At 40.6% G+C, this 26,077-nt stretch overlaps 1 protein-coding gene across 1 annotated transcript in view; it reads left to right on the forward strand.

The window, feature by feature from the left end:
- Positions 1-6,928: 6,928 nt before the first annotated feature.
- The window catches only part of dnmbp (dynamin binding protein), a 67,091-nt gene continuing 47,942 nt past the window's right edge, over positions 6,929-26,077 (forward strand). Inside the window, exon 1 of the mRNA XM_050059733.1 lies at positions 6,929-7,267. The gene's annotated coding sequence lies outside the window, so the exon portion shown is untranslated. The remainder of the gene's footprint in view (positions 7,268-26,077) is intronic.

Raw genomic sequence — 26,077 nt, forward strand, 5'->3', positions numbered from 1 at the left:
TGTGTGCTGCCGATCACTGCACCGCGCCCTTTTGTCAGGAGCTGGGAAGAGAGATGATGCATACAGAACCAGGCTGAGTCTCTGCTCCCTGGTGGTGGCAGTAAAGGATAGGATGACGTCTGTTAGAACAATGCACAATATAATCATCAGTATCTGCTCAACTGAAGAACCCTTGGTTTGGATTTGTAAATGTGTGTCTGTAGTTTAAATATTTGCTGGTTAATATCTAAAATCCAAGGCTGGCGTATCCTTTTCTGGCAAGTGTAGTTTTACTTGTTTACTTGTAGATTGCACTAAACCTTCAGCTTCTCAGTAGCTGCTCCAAGACCCTGCATAACCTCCTGAGACCTGAACTTTTGTATGATATGCATTTTTAATTTCTCCGAGCTATTTGGGATCAGTAAGACCTGGCAAGTATAAAAAACTAAACATTGTCAACAATGATAGAGTCCCAGTGTCCTCAAATGTGACGATAATAAAGTCCCAATGTCCTTCAACAAGCTGATGATAAATTCCCCAACATCTTAAAATGAATACTTTCCAATTAACAGCGTGTTAGCTTGCTACTGTTGCTAAAATTGGTAAAGTTTGTTGCCATATCAAACTACAAAGATTATTAATCATAAATAAACAAGATTCAACCATTAAATGTGATCAGGTTTTGTACCGTGTTCACTTTGTGTCAGCTGCAGACTTAGCAGAGATGGCTGCCATCTTGTTTTTACATGGATCAGTGTATTGTGCTCTTACTACCACTAGATGGCACAAAAAAGCGTCCACGAACGAGGACAACAGGTCTGAGTTAAGTAGAATGAAGTATAAGATCCATTAAACCCAAACAGTAGTGACCTCATGTGAGGACACAGGGTCTCAGGAGGATAAGTCTCTCTAGAAATATAAGAAAAGCAGAATCTCTTGTCTCCTTTAAAAGGTGTCTTAGTATTGCGAGCCCAGTCTCACTCCGAAGTCAAAATACGGTGCTTGGGCAGTAACTCGCGGCACCAGAAACCAACAAAGAAAGTGTCCGTTAACATCAGCATGATACGGGCTGGTTGGGGTTATAGTTTGACGGTGCCCAGCGGTGTCAGGGGCGAAAGGCAGCACGACAAGGACGAAAGTTAAGGCAGCAAAAGTCAGAGAGAGCAGAGTTCGCGCCCCGTAAGATTCTAAAGCCAAACCCTGTTATTTTTTCCTAAACCCAACCATGTGCGTTTGTTGTTGAAGGAAAAAAACATCAATTCATGGTGTTGTACCGACGTAGTGCTTTTATTTTGAAAGAGACTGTATGTAAATGTTAAATTTCCTGTGAAAACAGAAGTGTATTTTGAAAGAAGACAATGCATGTGACAGGCAGAACTTGACATGTGGTTCCAGAACGTCAACAACCAACACATCCAGGGTACCTTTCATGTCGTATGTAGACGTGGAAAGTCCATGACCAAACTTCGATATGTATATGTATAATGTCTGAATACATGTCTATGTGTGAACTATGTATGTATGCATGTATTCAAGTTCTTGTGTCAATAATTTTTTTGTTAAATTCTGCTTGTTGTAAAGAACTTTGGCACAAACCTGGTTTGTTTTGAAAGCGCTCTATAAATAAATTTGACCATGACACTACTTTAATCAAATTTAAAAAAAAAGAAAAAAAAGAATGAGGGCTGAAAACTGCCTTATGTTCCTTGCCCAGACAACGATCCTCCAAACTAAAGGCCTTTTACAAACCGTACTCTGCTGAGAGTGGACTGGACTCATAAACACAAAATCTGTCGCCTTGTTTTCCTGTGCCATTCACAAACACCAAAGACTACAACAATAGCTTCTCTCTGACGAACAGGAAAGAGGAAAAGCGCACTTCACTGGGCAACACCATGAATTTATGACAGTGATACAGAGATTCCTCGAAGACAAACATGGAGTCACACTAATAACAAAATTTGAAATGCTCATTTTATAGCTGCACTGAAGATGTAGTTTAAACACATTTTGAGCCCAGGTTGCAAGAAAGTCTACCTGCACTACCAGGCCAAATACAACTGATGTGCCACTGTCGATAATTTGCTATTAATAGTAAATAAATATCTAATAATACTGTATTCTAGAACATGTATTTGCCTTCAGGTCTTTAATTCGTCCCTCTTTAAATCTCAGCTACAAGCCCAAACCAGTGTCATATTGAAAATTCAACAGCAATTTCACATCAGTCATGTGACATAAGTCCAATTGTCATGATAAACTGAGTCATACTAATCAGTAAGTCACTCGCTTACTGACGTCTGCTCACCTATCAGTCCAGTAAATACAATAAACGAGTACAATAACTTTCATTTTCTGCCCACTCCAACACTTGGTCACAGCTGATGTTTCTCAGCGCAGACACAATAAGACATTTGTGCGACGGCCAATGTATTCTCTGCCCACAGAGCGTTATAGTGCCGATCGACTGGCAGCAAATATTGAAAGACAACAACAGACCCACATACTGCCGCTGAATGAGAGTGGCCACTGTGAGAGGAGACAAAGCCTGCAGTTCATAGAGGGTCACTGATCTGGAGGGTTCTCAGCCATAGTATGGGTGTGTGTATGTGTGTGTGTGTGTGTGTGTGAGGGCTCGCACTTGTATTTGTGTGCACTTGGTTGGCCAAATGTGGCGTCAATGAAGCCCACCAGTGGTCCGTCTCCTACACTGATTGACACACATTCATTGACTCAGAGTTCATGGTGAAGTTTTACGACACTAACGATCAGGCCTGATCGGAAGTGACAGGAAGAAAAAACCTCTAACAATGAATAGTCTAGAAAATAAAGAGTTTTCTTTTATAGTTCAGGAAAAGTTGACATTTTGGAGACACATGCATTTCTAAATATTACTTCTTGGCTTTATTTGGTAAGACAGTTGAAGATAGGTCAACAGGTCAGAATTGGTGCCACACCATTGCAGGACTCAGCCTTTCATACATGGGGCGTATGCTCTATCAAGTGAGCTGAAAGGCGCCCTGATAGATGGATTTCTTTGGAGTGTATTTTTCCCCTTACCTGTAGTGCTTTTCATCAATCTAGATTGTAGCTGTAGCATTGGCACACAGAAGGAAGTGTGCATCTACTCATGGATGAGAGTCATGGATGAGAGTCATTAAAGGCTGGAGTCTATCCCAGCTGACATTGGGTGAGAGGCAGGGTACACCCTGGACAGGTCACCAGACTATCACAGGGCTGACACATAGAGACAGACAATCATTCACACTCACATTCACACCTACGGCCAATTTAGAGTCACCAATTAACCTGCATGTCTTTGGACTGTGGGAGGAAGCTGGAGTACCCGGAGAAAACCCACGCTGACACAGGGAGAACATGCAAACTCCACACAGAAGGGTTCCCTCCTGGGATTGAACCAGGAACCCTCTTGCTGTGAGGCGACTACACTATTGTGCCGCCCCTCTCTACGGCTTGTATCTCCAACACTCAGCAACTCCCACCAAAACAATCTAGACTCATGAATTGCTCTACAGATAAGAGGAAAGGTGTGTACTTTTGATTTTAGGGTGAACTGTCCCTTGAGCAATACACAGTCAGATGTATATTGAAAACTTAGAATAATACTGGTGTTACCGTTAATTGTTTAATTAGTTATTCAGTTCGACGAACCCAGGACACATTGGTGGCAGCAGTGAGCTTTGAGCCCACACCCCCTAAAGGACTGTTATGTTTACATATTTTGTTTCACTGTACAGCACTTTGGTCAACACATGTCGCCCACATTAGTCTTTATATACTCTCCAGTACATGTTATAAAATGTATATCTTATTCTACAACTCCAATAGTTGTTGATTTATTTTGGTTGGTTGGTTGGTTGATAGACTGACTGATTGAACACATACTGCTGTCTATGTGCATTGTTTTTGGAGCTTTACTACAGCAAAGTTTGAGCTTAGAGAGAGAGCGACGATTGACGAGATGACTGTCCATTATCAAGTTAAACCCTTTCTAGTCTTGTTCTGAATATTACTTTAAAACAACAATGTTTACACATGCAAAAAAAGCTGCACACTGACATGTGTTGTGTTTTAGGATTAGCTGTATTGCATTTTGATAGAAATATACTCCCACAATAACAATACCCTGCCCTTTCACACATTCCTGACGTTGTTTAATGATATCTGCAGTGATTTGTTGTGTCAGCCTCAGCTGATGATGTCACCACGTGGTTTATATTACGATGCAGCCAATCTATAAATACGTCCACGTGTATAGCCTATGCAGGTATGTGTATTTGTGGCTGAGCCTGTTTCCCTGTGTGTTTTTGTGCGGCCTCTCCTGTATCTTTTCCTTTTCCGTAGAGGCAAAAGCATCCAACTGACTGTGTTTCCTGCCATTGTTCTGCACATGCAAGATCACATATGAGGAAGCTGTCATTACTGCAGACGCAGCAAAAAACTAGATGCAGTGTTTCACACCACAACAGCCTCAGCTGAGAGAACATATAATCCTTCGTGCAACGACTGTGATTTTCTCTCGCTAAAAAAAGTTTTCATTGTCTTAATGATACCAAATGACAGAGCTACAATTTGAGAGGGAGGCCACAGAATACGAGTTACACCTTCCTGCTGAGTGTCAGGCAGCTTGGAGCTTTATCTTTTCTGCACAGTGTTAGCTATATCTACTTCTTTTACTTATGTTGAGACCTTTGAACAAACACAGACTTCTAACATGTACAAAATTCAAAGCATATGATTTAAAAACTTGGATGAAGTAACTTCCTAAAACTGCAGTGAGCAGTGTTTGGCCTGTGTGGAGTGGACAGCCCAAACAAGTGCTGACCTGCAGAGGAATGAGCTAATGAATTGAGGAAACGTTCATGTTGATTTAAGTTCATCCTTTGCCACAAAAAAGGGTGTGCTGGTTTCTCGTCACGTGGATGTCACATGCCATTTTAGATGACATTATCAATGATGGTGATTCATGGTAGAATATCATGCTGAGCTGGTAAAGTAAACTGGTAGTGGAAACTGGTAAATCTGGTGAATGAAAAGTATATTCAATCCACTATGTCATTTGTAATAATGAGTTTAAACCTGTTAAAGTATGCATTAATATATTTTTTTTTTGGCATTAGATGGCTGTAAGTCAAAGGAAGGAAGGCTGTTTTGAAAAAGAAATTGCAAAATTCAGCATTACTGTACATGCTGTATGAAGATATATCTGTTGAACATGTGAGTCATAGAAGATTGCTGACCTTTAAGTAGTACATTAAACTTAAAGATAAGTAACTACATTTTTAAAAAAGGTAAGATTCTATTTTCTGTAGGTTCACTCAGGGTTCAAAAACATTTTTTAATAGATCCTACATTGTCTGATCATATTAGTCCTAGAATTTACTGACAAAATAATTAAAAGTAAAAGTTTTCTTATCAAATTCAATAGGTAATTTAACATTTTAATAAACTCCCATGTTATGGGGGTCCACTCTGCTGCATCACAGGCTCCTAAAACTCATTAAACAGATGCACACTATTGGCACATGACCTGTTTTATAATGAGGGTTTGCTTTCTGGAGGGATTTATTTGTTATTAACAGGGATTAAAAAAGAAGTACTCCAATCTTAACAGTAACGGTAGCACAATGTGAAAATACCCAACTAAAAGTAAAAGTCCTACATTCAAAGTAAAAGTACACAAGTATTATCAGCATTATTTACTTTAGGACACAATAAGCATAAAAAACTCAACATTGCCAACGATAATAAAGTCCCAATGTCCTCAATGTCCTCGTCTTATCTTGTTACTGTTGGTCCAATTTTTTGCCATATGAAACTACAAACTTTATTAATTATAAATAGACAAGTTTTAATCATAACATGTGATCAGGTTTTGGACCTTGTCCACTTTTGTGTTGGGATCAGCTGCAGACTGACTTGGCAGAGATGGCTGCCATCTTGTTTTTACATGGATTAGTGTATTGTGCTCTTACTACCACTAGATGGCAAAAAAACATGTCCACAAATGAGGACAACAGGTCTAAGTTAAGCAAAATGAAGTATAAGGTGCAGTAAACCCAAAATATAATGACCTCATATGAGGACACAGGGTCTCAGGAGGTTAAATATTAAAAGTAGAGCTAAAGCGATCAAAAGAAAACGTTTATCAGCTTTTAAATTGTGAGCTGGGTTTGTTTTTTGGTCACATATGCGATGATAGCAATGGTAGTAAATTTTACCCCAGTTAATTTAAGTGATTTTAAAAAATTTCTGATATTGAACACTAACGCATTGATCAATTACAGAGGCAAGAATCAGCATATTAACCAGTAATCATTATTTGAAGCTTTGAAAGAGAAAACATACTCATAAAGCACAAAGATGGCCCCAGTTAGTGCCATAATATACGATATATATGCCTATATTATTAGATGAATGTAACTGATGCATTACTGTTGATATCTTTCTTCATTAGCTTTTATCTAGGTTTTTAAGTGTATTTGTATTTGTTTGGGGAATTAGTATTTTTATTACTATCCCTCCACTTTATTACCTTATATGATATGTTTGTCATGTATGATGTATCCTGAGCACTTTAAGTTTACGTGTGTGGTATGAAATGTGCTGTATAAATAAAACTGACTTGACAATATCATTCATGTCACAGCAACAGTAAAAGTAAAGTACAATTAAATAAATGGAGTTAAATGGACTTTGTACCAGTGGTTATTGGGTCAGTACTATATATAATTAGTGTAAAAATATATGTTTTATTGAGACATAACAGTTAATAATCCTGCAGTTTATTATTTTGTTGGGTTAAATTAAAGCTAAAGTGAAAATGTGCAGCTCCTCCTGTACTTTTGGGCCCACTTTCATTTGTTTTCAGTCAGGCACCAGCCGGGCCAACTACGGGTCTCTTTGGAAAAAGTGGGTGGCGTTGTTGTATGTAGGCATGGAGAGGCGCAAAGCGACTGGGCTGCTCCTCCCGTCTCTAATGTGATGACAGCTGACTGTACCGAGACAGAGCCGGGACCATCGGGTCAACATGTTGTCTTGACCTTCACGCTGATAGAAAACACTGATTTCCGGGAATAATGGAATAACAGCTCCACGGCTGAGGGAAGTGTAGCCGCCACTAAGTTGAGTCGCGGAGAAAAGCTACTCCGCCACCAGCACCAGCACCACCTCCTTCACCAGCAGCACCAGCAGCACCACATCACCAGGCTGAAGGAGTGGGATATCTTGTCCTACATTTTCCACAGGACGATCAGACACTTAACAGGTAAGAAAAGACACGTAACAAACTTCTGCTTCTCATACTGCGTCAGATGAACTACAGAGAGCGCCAACCATGGGATGATGGATGAGCTGAGACGCACACAAGTTTGTTTTTTACGCACGAGTTTGCTTTTATATCTACACCCATGACACTATCTGTTCTCTGAGGGTGATCATGTGTGTTATAGTCTAGTTAGTTAAAAATCCGTGTGCTGTGATGGTCAGGTCGTTTGGGCGAACTTTCTCTTCAGTGGAACACACACACACACACACACACACACACACACACACACACACACACACACAGCTATCAGACTAATGACGTGAGCTGAATGAGAGATGATGGCAGTGAACACAAGTGCTGCTGCAGACCCAGTAATCCCCCCCCCCCCCGTCTGTCTATCTGTCTGTGAGTCTGTGTGTGTGTCTGCAGTCACCTGTGGCTGCTCCTGTCAGTTGTTCCACCATGTGAGAGAGACCAGCAGACACACACACACACACACCCACACACACACACACACACACACACACTGAGGGAATATTCTGGTCACAAACATGCACGCTTTAACTATGGTGGTCTGATCACACGCACTCTGATATCCTCATCTACTTTATTGTACTCTGATGAATTCGGTTCTGTTTGATTCTATTTTGTACTGTTCTATCCTGCTCTGTTCTGTGGATGATATTCTATTCTGTTCTATCCTATTCTCTTCTATGATATTCTATTATATTCTGTTCTGTTCTACTCTGTTATGATTTATGATAATCTGTTCTATTCTATGATATTCTATTCTGCTCTATTATATTCTATTTTATAATATTCTATTCTGTTCTATTTTATTTTATTTTATAGAATTTTATTCTATTCTGCTCTATTATATTCTATTTTATAATATTCTATTCTGTTCTATTTTATTTTATTTTATAGAATTTTATTCTATTCTGTTCTACTCTGTTATAATTTGTGTTATTCTGCTCTATTGTGTTCTGTTTTATAATATTATATTTTCTATTCTAACATATTTTACTCTACTTTATTCTGTTCTATTCTATTTTACTTTATAGAATTCTATTCTATTCTACTCTGTTATAATATATGATATTCTATTATATTTTGCTCTATTTTATTATATTTTATAATCTATTCTTTTCTATTCTATCATATTTTACTCTATTTTATTCTGTTCTCTTCTATTCTATTTCATTTTATAGAATTCTATTCTGTTCTGTTCTGCACTATTCTATTCTGTTCTATTTTATTTTATAGAATTCTATTCTGTTCTATTTTATGATTATTTTATGCTGTTCTTTTCTATCATGTTCTGTTCTATTCTATAAAAATGTATTCTGTTCTATTCTATCGTAAGATATTCTATTCTGTTCTTTTTCATCATGCCCTGTTCCATGCTATTTTATAACATTCTATTCTGTTCTATTCTATTCTATTGTTTTGTATACCATTCTTTTCTTTTCTATCATGTTCTGTTCCATTCTATCGTCTAATATTCTCTCATGCTTCGTTCTACTCGGTTGTATTCAGTCTTGTTCTGCTCTGCTCTATTCTCTTTAGTTCTGTTCTGTTGAATCCTGATCTGATCTACTCAGTTCAGTCATGCTCTGCTCTGCTCTGTCTGTCTGGTTCTGCTGGATTCTGTTCTGTTCTGTTCTATCTTATACATGACAGTGTCAGCTGGGGGTGTGTTCAGTGGCTTCAAGGCTGGTTTTATTTAATTTGGCAAATTAAATGCCTGACAAGACAAGATGCACAATTAAAGTAAAGACTATGCAAGTTACACCATCTTAACACCAAATGTATTTTACAGACAGAGAAACATATTATAGTGTGTGTCAGAAGGTGTGGGTAGGTTGTGTAGACAGGCTCTGACAGGAGTCTGTAGGTCTGTTATGTATTTGGCTCGACCTCTTGGAGCTTCTGAAGATAAAATATGTCCAGCTTGTCACTCGAACTGAGTCAGCTATCCAGATTTAGTGGAACAGAGTGTGCTGCAGATTCTGTGCATACTGCGGATCGTAGTATGGACAACCACATTAACATTCGCACAGTATGGCTATTTAAACATAATTATGTAATTAAGGGCAAAAGATCAGGAGGAATCACCCTAACACAATCCGCACTGTCAGAGGAGCAAAAGACATTCAGTATCATTCTCTGTACTGAGCCATGACATGCCCACAAGTTTGTTCTACCAGCACAACACAGTGTGTGTCTTTGCCATGGCAGCATTTACACACAGCTTTAGTCATGGAGCTGTAGTTTGTCCCATGAAGTGAGACATCAAAAGCAACAGAACTCAGATTCAACGCGTGCCATTGTTGTTTGAATCTCTGCAGCACTCCATCATCCACCATGTTTGTTATCATGTTCCGCTCCACATGTGAATGTTCATAAACAGAGGGAGTGACTGCGTTGTTTCATACTGACACCGAAAATCACAAATGTGATGTGTAACAGAGTTGTTTCTGAGCCAAATATTTCCCCTGCTTTGAATTGTTAAATGCATGTAATTAAATCAGCCGCGCTGCAGTCAGGATTTCGGTATTTTTACTTTCCCAACAACACCAGTTTTGTTTGTGCTCCTCTGCTGCAGTCGAAGTTACGGTGCTTTGGCGCTGGCACGCGCCATAAAGGCTTTTTTATTTTTCCTCGCCTGCAGGGATCCAACCACCAATCTTAATGTGGAAACGAAAGAGTTTGTTACTTGCCCTGTCATGAGCACCAGGATACATGACTGTGTGTTTTACCTTTCCCTTCTTCTGATTCACATCTGACCTATCAGCCTTAATCAAAGATATCTTTCTCTCCTCTGTTGTCCTGCTTTTGTGCTCAGTGCCTAGACAGGATTTGGGATGCACATCAACTTCCTACACACTGAATTATTCAACGCTTGCAACAGGGTCCTGTATCGCTACTTGGTGATGGAGAAACTTGAGATGTTTGTGTCAGTTTGCATGTCACGAACTCTTTGCAGTAGCTGTCCTCATAAATCCAGTGAAACGTGGAATTGTGGGTATTGATATGATGTGATTATAATTGCCACCAACCGAAGGCAATCAGAGTTACAGCAGCAGAAGAGAATGTCAAGCAGAGCCAAGTGGTAATAACTTGATGATGCATGGGAAAACAGAAAAATCCAGAAATGTCATCCTGTTATGTAACATGCCATCGATTCGGAGAGAAGGTTCTCGGACATAAAAATAGGACATTCCTTACGTGCTTTGGAGGCAGCGGAGTATTAGTTTGGCTGAATAGGCAGGAGAATTAATTTGATTTGACCTGGATGTGAAAAGGGAGAGGATGAGTTGAGTGCCGAGGCTGCAAGGACATGGGTGAAACGTGATGCCCCTCAGATTTTATAGTGAGACCGATTTAAGGAAGTTGACTTCCTCCACTATGAAATTTCCGCATTTAATGGTGATGTAAGCCTCTGTAGCTGACACATACACTTTGGTTTTAAGCATGCTGAAATTTTTAAATGAGCTGAATCCACAACTTTGTCTTGTTTCCATGGACAAAATAATGGGGTTACTTACTTAGACTCAACAGACAAACTGAGAGAAGGTTTCCATGCTCACAAGCAGACACACTTAACAAGAAAAACCCACCATCAAGGCTCAGTATTCTGCCCAGTTAGTTAACTGGTAGCCTATTGTCACAGTCAACATGGCAGCCTGTTACACTTAGTTACATAGGTGGCAAACATTTTCCTTGATCTTTGGCCTTGTCCTCGCGGACACAGGTATTTTTGTAAATGTGGTTTTTCCCTTCTTAGTTCTCAAAATAAATTCCCGTCCTCACACACTGTTATAAATAAAGACTTCGTCCAAATGATAATGCAAAAATACAATTGAAGAACTGTCGAGAGCATGCCAAACCAACAAGCAGCGATATAATTGTCGCACTAAAGCCAAGCAAAGAAGAAGATGTTGGCCAATCAGCAGCCTGAAAAAAAGCTATCAACAGTGACCTCTGTAGCGCCTCTGTTCCCTCATATAGTTGAAGAGTAACTGAATATTTATATGTAAACATTTAAAAGTCATTTTAGCGAAGTTAGAGCCACTACTATTTCGGCCGCATCCACCATTGCATGAAATGCGGCCTCATTTGTGACACCGTACAAACCAAAACCTCAGTATTTCCTGTCTACACATCAACACCAAAAACAGTTTCTGAAAATCGTCACCCTCAACAGCGTTTTACAAAAGGTTCATTTATAGTGACCTAAACGTAAGGCCAAATCGCATTAAGATAAAACTATGTTTATAGAAATACCTGTGCCCATATGGACTAAGCCTTAACTTCTCTTCGTTTGGGCCCCCATATAGTATTTGATATTCCGCAACAAAGAAATACTTTGCAGTAAGGTTGTCAAATGTATCGACAATCTGATACTATATTGATACCACATGTTTAAAACAATACGATCTCTGTTAACTATTCATTTGTTTGTCCTGAAAGTACTGAAGCTATTAACAAAAGAAAAGTAGATCTTCAATCAGAAAAAATCCGTTGGTCTTCAACGTGTGGCTGTCACAGCATTCTCTTCAGCAACAAACCCGCCAAGTGACAGGATGTGTGTTTTGTGGCTTTTTCTGTGCCAGCACTGTGTGCAGGCTGTTAACTTGAAATCAAAATGAAAAAATCCTATTTTGTGTGCCTAGGACTTTTTTGTTTTTGCCATAGTATTGAAAGAGGTATCGCATTTTGTTTATACTAGTATCAAAGTTTTAAAATTCTGGTATGGGGCAACATCACTTTGTAGTTTAGTTGAGTTTAGTTAGTAGACCTCCATGATGTCAGCGTTGACTGCCTCATTGATTTTCTATTTTTGGTGTTGGACCGTTAACTTGGAGTGTTGTTGGAATATATAGTGTCCGGCTACGCAGAGCTCCACACTTTCGGAGCACAGAGCGTACTCTGGACACAGAGGGAGCAGCAGAACATCAGGTGCAGTGAAAGTGAATTTTGACCATTCTTAAATTCATATAGAAACAACATGCTCGATCTCTACAACAACAGCGCTCTCATCTTAGTGTTGGTCACTGTTTTTGCAACCTACTTTAAAAGAAACTGGCTGCATTCCCATGGAAACCACATACCCCGTGGTCCAGCGCCAGGTCTAATAGTCTTCTTTCACTAGCCTCTGCAGTAGCCGCTCCTCTTATCTAATCCATTGATCTTATCAGTTCTGATTGATCCAACCAGAAACTGATCGAATGATCAATTCTCCACCCAAAAAAATGCACCTGCAAAAACCTAGACTCTACTTCAGCAGTTTATAATCTTAGACTAACTGAATGGTGATAACATCTCTGTTGACAGCAGTTAGGAAACTAGTTTTATGGGCCATTGAGACTGAGCTTCTACACCCTGATAAGCTTTATTTAATCGTGTACAGTTGTTTCTGAAACAGACAACTTTGAGAGTTGTTTGTTTCCTCACATATTTGCTCATTACATATGTGACCATTTCAAGATTGACTTTGCAGGCATTGCAGTGCTTTGGGCTCTTTTGCTGAGTTCATATGGAGCTGGTATCTCAGTCCTCTGCCTTAATTATCCCAGACCACTCCCAATGAGCTGATTCACAAAACTCATCCAAGCAAGCTAGGATTTGCCATCTTGGCAGTCTCTTGTTAATGTCCTCAATTCACCCTGAATTATTTAAATGTTTGGGAAGAAGATGTGAGCATTTTGTGTCTGGGTGGAGAGAGCTCACTTATTCTACCCTCCATGAACTGATCATGTTTCTGCAGGCATGTCATGATGTGAATCCAAAGGCAAGATCAGTTACGTAACAGCTCATATGCAAACTATTAGGGCTCAGCCATGTTTTAAGGGGGCCGGCATATCCTCGGGCACCTCTGGGGTTCTCTCAGGGAAAACCCTCCGCCGTCCAAACAGATCCTTGTAGCCGTGACAATGCAGTCTCTGCCCTCTGAGCTTAGACATCTGAGCTGTCCTCCTCGCTGTGGAAATGTTTATGCAAAAGAACGGTTCCACCCAGTGTGTGTATATGTGTGTGTGTGTCATGAGAGCCATTAATATTCAACACGTGCATGCTTGGGAAAGAATGGAGAAACAAATATGTGAGTGAAAGGAGTCATGGAAAGGAAAAACAAGATCAAATGGAGTCCGAAAAATAAGCACATTCCCTTCAGGGATGCCTGTGTGCTTGCCAAACTGCAGAGATGCTGGAAAGAAAGTGAATGAAAATGTACAGACGAAGGTGGACTCAGAGCTACGGATGAGCCAAAAAGAGTATTTCCAGTCTTTTTCCAAGGACCCACCCAGGGTTTTCCCCTGCACTCATGAAGCAGCAGCAATGTCCTCTCTGCTGTTAGAAAAGTTACATATAATCAGAAGTATTTTAACAAGTATAAAAAGGCAGTCAGCAGAATAGAAGCATATTTTGCTGTTTCTCAACCAAAGTTTTTGTCCAGACAAGATGCGAACAAGACAGGACGGCTGTACAATTACAGAGGTGTGGAAGATGATTTATTCTCTGCTGGGCTTCCTCTGACTCAGTGTGGTGTTGAAACTGGACAACCCTCCCAGTGTGTTGTAGGCTTCATATGTACAATCTAGATGCAACCGGTTCATTGGTGAGTTTTAGAGGTACTGGTAGGCAGATTTTGTTAACTTTGGATAGAGCCAGGCTGGGTGTTTCCCCTGTCTCCAGTCCTCATGCTCAGCTAAGCTAACCAGCTGCTGGCTGTAGATTCATACCATGCTCATCTAACCCTCAGCAAGAAATAAATATGCATACTGTATTTCTCAAAATGTCAAACTGCTCCTTCATTTTTATTGTCTGAACCACATTATTTTAAAGTTTAAAGAAGTGCTATACTACATTTGGAGCATATCTATGATTCAGAGTCTGGTACAGGATTGTCTGCACACGGCTCTCAACATGGAGGTGGCTGAACTGAAGGCTAGCAGCTAACGGCGCTGACAGTGTGAACCGTACTAACAACCAACACATATTGACACCCAACTTGTCTGGTCAGTGTCCCTACACATCAAACTATAACGCTCTGATATCCCTCCAGCATCAGTTTTCGACGGCCAGGGATGGCGTGTCAATTCTTTCTTTTCAGAATAAACTAACATTTTTACAGGAAATGTTAGTTTCTGCTCGTTAGATGCATATAGTCTGTTTTCAACATAAACTAAGAACCTAGGTTTGTTTTTCAGTTTATGTCCTTGGTTTTAGGCAATAAAAGTATGTGGTTAGGTTAAGAAAAAAAAATCATAGTTAGACTTAGAATAAGTAAGTTTGTCTCTAACGTAATCTAAAATCAAGTGGCATACATCACAAGTGTAGTTTGCTACGCATAGCACAGTATGTTGTTATTAAAATAACTCAATTGACTTTTGGTTTCACATGGAAAATGAACAGTGGTCTCCTGGTTGAAAGTCCGGAGTCCCTGACCCACAGTGGTGTGTTAGCCAGTTGCACATTGCATTCCCTCTTGTTGCCACTCAGGCTTCACAATCACAAAGCACTATAATTTGTAGAATTTATTGTTTGAATGCAGCAGCATCTGGACAACAGTGGGAAGGCTGCTTTATCTCCCAGCATCCTAGATGGTAGAGTATTGGTTTTGGGTACCAAAAAAAAAAATCTATGTTTCGTGCCCATGGCATAACAAATGTAAGCGTTAAAGGAGATATATGCGACATGCCAGAGCATATAACACACGGCTCTCAGCATAGAATTTGCTGAGCTGCTGGCAGTCAGCAGCTAACAGTGCTAACAACAGCAACAGTGCTAACTGAGCTAACGGTGTTGACCTGGGGAGAAAACCGGAGAGTGGACACTATGCTTCAGCAATGATGTCGTTATCAGTAGTAACCGCTGTATGAGCACAGGGCAAAGTTGGTGATGGTTAGCTAGCTTGCTGGATACACACTCAGGGACTCAGACGCACGTGCCGCCAGACCACTATTACAACAAGAACAGAGAAGCTCGGATTACAACACACACAGGGAGCATGACTTCATTTTCTGCTCAGGATATCTGTACATGGCAAATGTTGTTTCTGCTATATTAGTGCTCTGAATATCATATAGATTACCTTTAAAAAATGGTGGATGTTAACTTTATTACAGTTTTGGCTCTTTTGATTCAGATTAGATTTAGATTTTGCACATAATTAGGTGTGAAATGTCTTACCTTATGTGTAAATTTTTGTCATAACTGATATGCATGACAAAAGTAAGTGCTTAAATAAGACCCTAGTAAAAATAAGTGTTCTTTCCTTACAGTTACCCTAATTGAGCCACATTAAATCAAATGTGTAAAGAAAATGTAACACTTTTTATGAAGCTTTAGTCAGAAAGGCTTTAAGTTAGACAACACTGAGTGGGGAATGTCAGTATTTAAGGAAAGGACAATATTGGTCTGAAGCATTCGCAAACTGATACGTCACCCTAACCACAGAAGTCACTCAGCATTTTGTTTGGGCTATTTGAAATAAAAGGAACAGTCCTTCCTGTCTCTTTATGTAAGCAGTTTGAATTGATGGTGGCCTTGTGACAAAATAGGCTTTGTTTCCACTACAGTGATTGTTTGAAATGCAGAGCTGGCATGTTGGTGTACAGTATGTCTGCGTGCCTTTTCAGCCATCTCTGTGTATGTGTTTACTGTTTGCATGTTTGAGTTAAATGGGACAGCTTCGCCAAAGTATTTCAACACAGTTTGGCATCTTTAGGCATTTGACTCAGCTCGCCAGATGTGTTCTTTTCATCCAGCTGGCCGAGGCCACGTCGTGCTGTCTCATCTGGTTGAAATGCACTTTAAAACCAGACCGCTCTCTTCGCTGTCCTGCCTTTTACTTGTTTAGAGCAAAAACATTGGAACAGAATTTGGCACCGTACTATAATGTTTTAATATTTATAAGGAGGCTTGCCTTCAGAAGATAAATGATGAGATATACTGCTGAAACTGGGAGTTTTTGGAATGGCTGGCATGCAACAAAAGCCTCCAGGCTGCATTTGAACCCAGAAAATCACTTAGTTTGTGAGGTAGAGCTGAAACAATTAGTCAATCAATCATTAAGTCACAAATTCAGCTGCAGCTATACTGATAAACTATTAACAATTTAAGTAATTCTTGAAGCAAAAATGACAAACATTTTCTAGTTTCCTTCCTGCTTGTAGGATTTGTCTTTGTCTTATGTGATAGTGCATTGAATATCGTTGGGTTGTCAGGGATTTTTAAGCACTACCCCCACAGTGGCCATCAAGTCCATGAACTTGTAGGCCAGAGTACATTTTTCATGGCCCAATGTATGAACTTGGATAGCCCTCAGAACGGCAATTCAATGCAACGTAACACCACTGTGATACCAAATAAATGAAAAGATATTAACAGAATGAAAATATCTTTGTAAACATATGGTAGGCTATATTCTCTTACAATATCTTAGTTCACAGTCTGTCATGTCTTCAACTTGTTATTTTTATTTTACTAGTGGCATAATAAAAAAAATACGATTAAAATGTTGAGGAAATAAATAATTACATTTATTTTGCTAGCTAAAGTCACACTAAAAGATATGGAATTGATTTAAAAAAAATAATCCAGATTATATCTGAGTTAGCTGCTTTTTTTTTATTGTTTTATGTTTAGTTTATGTAAAGCTATACAGCTACATACTCTCTGTTATCAAAGTACGAGTACTTTATTAGTATACTTCATTACAAAATGTAGTTAATATATCTGCTTAATTTCATGTCTGACAGACGTTTGGTAAAATGGGAATGCTAATGAAAAGTGTCTGTAACTTCAAACCCAAAGTATTTGTAACGTCACCTCCTTATTGTTTATTTACTGTAAACCTTTGTTGTCACATTAAACAGCAGTTTACTGTTAAACGCCTCAATCCTGCTGTGTTTAGCCTTGTTAGCCATTAGCTTGATTAGCTCAGTTAGCTGTCAGCTCTGTTAGCTAACACAGTACAGAACTCTGCTCCCCACCAGCTGGTAACAGCTAACAGCTAACTAGCTCTCGTTCCAGTGATATCTTATATAAGAGCATAAAAACATTAATCCCAGAGTCATCCAGGGGAAGATATCCGTTAGGTTATCGCTTCATGTTTCTCTGAGCAGAACATTCTAGTCCTGCTGTGTTCAGCCTTGTTAGCCGTTAGCTCAGTTAGGTGTTAGCTCCGTTAGCTAACTCACCGCAGAACTTTGCTCCTCACCAGCTGCTAACAGCTAACTAGCTCTCCTTCCAGTGCTAAGAATACAAAGACTTTCATCCTAGTGGCGTTCTGGGGAAGATGTCTGTTCATTTATTGCTTAATGTTTCTCTTAACAGAAACCGTCAGTCCTGCTGCCTGTTAGCTGTTAGCTCGGTTAGTTGGCTTAGCTGTTAGCTCTGTTAACTAACACACCACAGAACTCTGCTCTCTACCAGCTGCTAACAGCTAGCTAGCTCTCCTTCCAATGATAAGAGCATAAAGACTTTAATCCCAGACGCATCCCAGGAAGGATCTATCTTCGTCTCAGTCACATTTTTTAATGTCACTGGGATGACGGGACGCTGCTTGCCTCGAGCCCTGGCTAGCCGGCAATGATCACTGTTTTCGTAGAATGTTTAACTTAAAGGTGCAAATAAATTGGGATGTTTGTGGAACTGTAACAAATTATGTTGGCGAAGGATGGGGATTTTCGTGTATTTAATCTTTATTTAGATAGGTAATGTCACTGACACATGCAGCATTCTCAAAAGAGACCTGATAAAACTCCACAGGGGGCCATCAATGAACGATATCTGGTGGCCACAGAGTAACTTTTTGCGGCCCTGGGCCATCGGGCCATCGTTAATGTTGAACCCTGGTTTAGGACTGTTGGTTAGACAAAATAAGCAAGTTAAAAGACGTAATCTTAGGCTTTACGACATTTTTAAGACTGGCATTTAAAAGACCAAACATATAATCAGAACTGTAGATTCAAGCCTAGTGCGCATTAGACCACCAAGGTAGCAGAACGCCCTTAACTTAATCATTTCATATGGTTTTATGTGTGTATACTGTTTGACAAACAGTCACAGAACATAAAGTTTTATGTAGGTTTAACCAATTTAGCCTATTGTGGCATCTAGTTATTGCTGCTGTGGTTCATTAGCCTACATTTTGTTTGCAAAGAAGAAACCTCATATCCACATTGGTTATGTCATTATGCTGCTGGGGGTCCGTGTGCCGCTGACTGTACAAACAGATGGTTAGAAAGCCACATGACTTGTGTTGACAACTGTCAGCCATACAGAGCCTCCTCGCTCTGCCCCTCCTCGTCCCCCCACATCACATGTGCTGAAAGACTAGACGGTCAAAAGAAAAGCAACAGATGTCCCACAGTTTTTAATATCCAGAACCGTCCACTGGCCGGTCACCTGTTTTTTGGTGATGTTGTTTCGAGGTGAATGCATTTCAGTGGACTCAGCACTCTGGGCGGGAGGACTACAGCGCTGCGCAGTAAACAGTCAGTATCAAAAGACATCAGCTGTCATCCAGCCCACTCCAGAGGCTTCTACCAGTCTGTGTGTGTTGACATCCACGCACAGGCACGTGCCAGTCTGTCCGTCCAGTATATCTGAATAGGATGAATGGTACATTGGTCGTGCAGCTACAGACAGTCAGCAGATCTCACTTCCTCCACTCTGTGCTCACTAACACAATATGTGAGTGCTCACCCTGCTGTACCTGTAGAGACAGAGGCAAACCTTAGAGGCCCTGCAGCAAAGGCAAATGTGGACCCGTTAAGACACTTATATTTAATTGTATATGTACAGTTTATAGTTTTGAAAGATGGAGGAAGGTTTCTCACCACACATTTTATCACTGATATTGTGATTTAAATTGCAATTATTTTACTACAGGTGTGTATTTACCTTTGTTATCTTGTCTCTACACCAAAACTGTTACATAAAATACTGAAGACACCATTTGTTGTGCAGGCCCCACAGTTTTTATCACCAAACTTGGAGGATATTTTAATTAAGCCATGAGGCATATCCCCCAAAATGTTTCTTCAATTGACCAATAAGGGGTGACGGTGTTGCCAAAGAAGAGCATGGCCCGGCAGAGATTTGGATATAAATGAATTCGCTTCTTAATCGTCATAAAACCTGTTAGTTATCTTTTAATGCATGTTTCGTGAAATGTCAAAGGTCTTGATCCTTTGCAGCTTTCAACTTAAAGGTCCATGCTAGCTTGAACCCCGGAATTGCTGCTTGCAGTTGAAATTGCAATTTTTATATAAAAATGGATGTACCCTGGTGTACACGTAAGGATCCATGAACAAGGATATATATTGGTATTGAGAAAAGAATTTGAATTTTGAATTTGTTTCTTGCCCTGCTCTTGTGGTGAATCTGAATGTGTCTTTTTGCATGCTGCTGGTGTAGTCATGCAGGCAGTACTGCTATATCTTCCTCTTCTATAAATGAATTAGATGTAGTCACTTTTATGAAGATTGGTTTGCATCATCAGTGAGAAGGCAAATGCTTCCTTACATCTAATGTTGATCAGTCATGTTGAAGAGCAGAGAAACGCACACGCATAGATAGTTAAGTAAAGAGTGATGATGGTTTCAGGGCCATGTCTCAGGTCAGACAGTTGGTGCTTTGTCCCAGTGCCAGCTGTGATGCGTGCACAGTGTGTGTGTGTGTGTGTGTGTGTGTGTGTCAACTGTTGACTTAGCTGTCTGCCGTAATCCCGATACTTTCTCCAGGACAGTGCCAAGTGGCACACACTAGTCTCAGTCACACTGTCCCTTTCACCCTGTCCCTGGAAAAGAACTCCTCACTGCCCCTCTGTTCTTTAATTATGTCATCAGTGTTGTTGAAGCGGTGGAAGACTTAGATGGTTGTCTTAAGATCTGCCTGTAGGACCCAGGATTCACAGAGTAAATTAAATAACAATCGCACTCTTATTCCTCCTCGGGGAACACCCTTTGAAGATCCAGCATGCTGTCTTGTTTTCTAGTTGTCCCTGTTGTTAGGAGTACTTTGTTCCAGTCATGATCAGAGTTCCATTGCTTATCAAGGCCTCATAAATCTTCACAGAAGAGACACACCTGTTTAGATCCTGTTATAAGCACCATTCAGTGTGTGAATTGACCCTTGTACTTTTCCAAGATGTGTCCCGCAGTGGTGGGTAGGCATTAAACAATTATTGATGATATCTCCCATTGATGGAAGGACAGTAATTTGTTATATTCTGGCACCGGTACACTGCCATCGTGGTTAAAACATTTCCTCCAGACTGGCCTGCTACTCCTGACGTGATCCCGTTTTTCCCTCTCTTTTTTTTTTCCAAATCCAAACAAAATGTTCTTCAGCTGGCGCTGTTGTGAGTCAGCACGGGCCACTCATACACCAAAAAATGCACAGTACGCTTTTACAAAGAGAGGGAGATGAAGAGATACTCTTTGAACTTTCTAAATCAATTCTGGCAATGTGAAACTGCTGTTGGTGTTTGAGTATTTGAATCCAGGAACATCATAACTGGCAGTATGTTCCCATTCTTTGTATTACATGTCAACAAGATCACTGAATAACAATTAACGCTTGCTGTTACTTAATTTAATTTGTGCAGTGGAAATGTGTAATTGGCCTACAAGGAGGAGAATGAACGAGACTTAGCAGGACAGACAATTGAAACTAATCACTCTTGTCGTCGGTTAAATAGGTCGAGACATGTCTGACATAGAGCTGAGGCTTACAGTGATGGTAAAACATTAAACTAGATTCATTAAGACGGTTTGTTATGTATTGTCTCGTTCAGTTTTTACGTGCTATGTTGATGCTAAATGAAGCTGTGCAGTTAAATGACGTATTTAATGTGTGGTAAACATGTAGCATGTAGCTAAACATGTACCATCATAATAGCAAAGTACATATGCTAGTATTTAGTGATTGGTATGTGTAATAAAACAAGTCTAAGGGCCCTATTTAAATGCTCTGTAGTGTCTAAAGTATGTGGCGCAAATACATTTTGGGTGTGTCCAAGCAGAGTGTACACACGGTGTGAAGTAGGTGCATCGTACTATCTCAATGATGTGCCCTTTAAATAGCTGGAAAATACTTCACCATTCTGACTTTACACCAGGTTCTTCATTGGTCAATGGCACAATCGCTTTCTGCTGCCTCAAAATAGCAATACGCCAACAACGCCCTTGACCACACATCATTTTAAGGCCTACACACCCAGGGGCCCACAGATGGGTGTAGGGACATTTGCTAATTACACAACATGGGTGCTGGGTGTGAAAATGACAACTGGGCTAGTCTACTACCAGCAATGACGACAGCACTACACTCTGCACTGCTTTGTAAGATAGGGAATTAAATGTCTCGTGTAGGATTTAGTGGCATTTAGCGGTGAGGTTGCAGATTGTAACCAATCGAATTTTCTCCTGTGTGCCAAGCATGTACTGCAGGAGAACTATGGTGGCTGACGTGAAAACATAAAGATGAGAATAGCAGTGTTTGATTTGTTCTTTCCGGGCTACTGTAGAAACAACATGGCGGACTTCATGGAAGAGGACCCGCTCCATACGTAGATTTAAATGGCTCATTCTAAGGTGACGATACGAACAATGAGTCTTGGCTTCAGGTGATTATACAGTCTATAGCCATGCTAGCAGCTCTTTTAGGCTGTTTACAGTGATGCTTTGCTAGATGCTAATGTCAGCATGCTAACAGTGCTAGTAGTAAGCAGGTGCAGTATTTACCATGATCACCATTTTAGTCTAGTATGTTAGCATGCTAACATTTGCTTGCATAAACACAATTATAATAATGATGATACATTTTATTTAAAAGGCGCCTTTCAAAACACCCAAGGTCACCTCACAGAGCTTACAATAGCACACAGAGCAAGAGACATGAATTGGAAAAACACATGTTGTTGCTGTTGCTGGCAGAGGGTACAGTCAGTGTTAGAGTGCGTAAGCCAGTTTGAATAGGTGGGTTTTGAGATGGGATTTGAAGGATGTTATGCTGTCAGACTGTTGAATGTGTGGAGGTAGGGAGTTCCAGAGCCTGGGGGGCCGTGCAGCTGAAAGCCCTGGCACCCATGGTGCTGAGGCGTGAGGTGGGAACGGTCAGGTGACGAGTAGAGGAACTAACCGTGCTTGGAAATACTGTCCAGAAGACATATGGTTGTGAACATATGCAGACTCAAATTAGGGGCACTAATGTAATAACTCTTCATGCAGTTACTCATGTGACACTGAATCATGTTTGTTTTTCTAGTCGGAAGCATAACAATTTCATTTATTTTTTTAAGGAAGCCAGATCGAATCAGCACTGTGTCAAACTCTGTTCAGCTACTTACAGTACTACTGTGTTGCTGGAAAACAGGACAGTGTTTCCATCAGGCAGCCTGTGTTGTCATCTGCCAGAGCAGGGTGCAAAAGTCACCAAGCACGGGGGGCCACTGACACACTGACAGACCCATAAATAACACTAAGGAGCTTGTCTGGCTGGATGCAGATCTGAGGATTAGCTAGAAGAAAGCTGCAGCCGCCCAGTGACTCTCTGCAGGTCCTGGCACTGCACTCAGGTGGTGTGGGAGGAGGTTTGGTTTTCTGGGTGTTGGTTGTAAACTCAGCTGTGGTGGCAGCACGCCGGAGCGAACGAGATGCATAAAGTCAAGTGGGGGAGAGTTGTGAATTTTATACACGTGCTGCAGATTTTCACCACAGTTGGCATGAATATAGTTACTCTACACAAATAAGCCTGGGCACAGAGGGCTGCAGTGTACACGTGGGTGTCATATGAAGTGAAATGGACATAGTGTTATTACGCCAAAAATTTCAGTTCAATTTCTTCCTGATGTAAAGTGATCATAGCAACAATCTGCACACTGCCCAATGTGCAGACTTCTGAAACACATTGTAAATTGCAAGTGTTCAGCTGTAACTACTTTTCACTTGATCTGCTGTTTCATTTCAGGTTGGCCTTGTGTCTGTGTCATGTTGCCCCAACATATCACAAACAACAATTTCCTGTTTTTGAATCTACAGGCAGCCAACACTAGTTGAAACCTCTGAGCTTTGTGAAGCCCGGCTGTACAATGGAAGTGATATATTTAACATGCAAATTAAAGTGTATGACTCTAAATAAGTGGTTTCACTTGTGGTTTTGTGAAGAGTCTCTGCTACAGATGTCTCAACATTTTCATTTACATAACCAACCATTAACCATTTTTCATTTATTTTCTGGCAGAGCTCTTCCTTAAGAGAGGTTACAATGTGGGATGTTATTTGTCTGATCAGATAAACTGAGAACAAATCCTTTCATGATTTGTGCTCTGTTTGTGTGGGCAACCTTTTATTTCTGAATGGCTGCCAAAGCTGTCACAGTCAGAGCATTTTCAACCTGCTTATTTTGAACTGAGTTATCTTTACTTACTTTGAACCTGCCAAACACACAAGTTCAGGTCTTTCTGTCTAAACTATGTACACATTTACAGGAACCTGCTCCATAAACTCAGATACAACAGATAAGGCTGTGAGTGGTTGGGAGGATCATTATCACTCACTGTTTCATGGAAACCATTTCTCAAAGAGAGGTGATATGTGATTCACCTGTGTGCAAGTCAGGACATGCTGAATTTGCCACGGTGTCTGAGAGACAACTATTGTTTATTCAACTGAAGATATGCAGAAAGATGAGTAGCAGTGTGCCTCATGCTGTTCACTCTGCTCTATCCGAAAGAGAAAGGACATTAAAGGGGACCTATAAAGTGCTCCAGGGATGACGTTTCTCTAGTGTCACCCTGTTTCCTAAGTCAAAAAGGCTATGGGGTTTTTTCCATTGGATTTTGGATTGTTGTAGAAAACATAAAAGTCTCTCAAGTTTGTGTTAACCACAGACCTTGTTTCAGGCATCTAACCCATTAAAACCCATTGGAAAAACCTATTAACTGTGAGATGGGGGAAGCGGAAGTGGCAAAATGCTAACTCATTTCCAGGTTTTGGGACTCATGTCTGGGGCACTCTGTTATGCTTTCCCTTATTTTCTGTCATGTATATAATACTACATTGTTGGACATTCATAATAAACGTGGTCAAAGTTTAAAATAATGATACAAACATACTTCTACTTTTTAGACAAGTGGACGTCAGATCAAGTGTTCACTTTACAAACACTGCTACATGTAGCTACATGCTAACATCAGTGAAACATGTAATCTTGGTTGCCGATGTTGTTACATTCTCCCCTATGTCCGGTTGTGAAGATTATGGTTTAGAAGCTTTTATTGGTGATTTTTCATAGTCGAAAGCGCAACTATAGTCACTTACATTCTTTCCCTGGCTGCAATGACCTAGTGAGTATAGCTGCAACTGGAGCAGCTATACCTACACAATCAGCCCCCTATGATCTGTGGTCTGGAGTTACTGTAAAGCTAGCTATGAAGTGTTAGGTTAAAAAAAAAGAGGCGGTTAAGGTAAGGGTTGTGTTTGGGTTAAAGGGTAAGGGTTACTTCTCGTCATCGAGAGGGGAATCATGTTGTAGCATGATTCAAACAACTGTCGTGTGGGTGGGTTTGTCTTGTACTGGTGGCAGGCACCAGATTTGCATGTGCGTGTCATGTACGCTTCAAACACAACGTGGATGCGGCTAAACGTGTCCTGCAATGATGGTGCAGTGACGACAAGAGAGGAGTTGCCGATGCCCAGGCAACTGACCAGTCAGAGCAGACAAGGCTTTTCGAGACAGAAGCCTAAAGAGACAGATGCCTTAACGGAGTATCTCAGACAGATGGTGAATACAGTGTTTTTTGACCATTAAAGCATGTAAACATATTCTAGTAGAAACCCAGAATATAAGTATGAACCTGAAAATGAGCATATATGTCCCCTTTAGGTATGGATGAATAACACAACTTAAAATAAAGACCAAACAACATGGCTTCTGTTCCACTGAATAACTGTGAACACAGCCTGTTTGAGCTGCCTGCTCTGTGTTTCAGCCTCTACTCGCACACCTCCCTTTGGCCTGCATTAGTTAAAGCCTTGGCTTCGGTTTCACTGTGGCTTTAACACTATGTGGTGTTGAGTTCACAACCTACCTCACTTAGCTGTGAACACCCACTACAGTACTGCTTCACCTCCACTGAGAAACACAAACACACACATACACGCACTCTTTCTTTCTCCTGTTAGCGCTGGTCATCTGCCCTCTCTATCTACCTCCACAACCACATGCAGGATAACCTGATCTGCGTCTCTCCCCAGAGACAGTGGCACTGAACTGGACCAGAGTCCCGTTCCTCTCCCCCCCCTCGGCTCTGTCGGCCCACTCAACAGAGGCCCCATTGACCGTGGCAAACTACAGCCCTCTTCTCTCGTTTCCCGTCTCTTTCAGCGCGTCCATCCCCACCTGTGGTTAGTCTGTCTCCAGATAATGATGCATGAGGGCGCGTAGAATACTTATTAAATGCACTTTTGGGTTGTTTTGTGGGTGTTTGCTCATTTGGCTGCTAATTGAAGTCGTTAGCAACTGAGCCCAGATCTGAATAATCCTCCAAAGTGTTGTGTGACTAAAAGGAATGAATGCAGCTGGTTTATAGAGCTTCTCCCCAACACATACTTCTATTTTATATGCACATTTTTATTGCTTGTCAAAATGACCACAGAGACACAAAAAGACCACAGAAGGATGCTAAGGAACCACAAAGAGACACAAAATAACTTCAAAGTAACACAAAATGACCAAAAAAGACATTAAATTAGCCCCAAAGAGCCACAAAGTACCTCAGTAAGGCACAAA

The sequence above is a fragment of the Epinephelus moara genome, chromosome 13, assembly GCF_006386435.1.
Source record: "Epinephelus moara isolate mb chromosome 13, YSFRI_EMoa_1.0, whole genome shotgun sequence".
Classification (NCBI taxonomy): Eukaryota; Metazoa; Chordata; class Actinopteri; order Perciformes; family Serranidae; genus Epinephelus; species Epinephelus moara.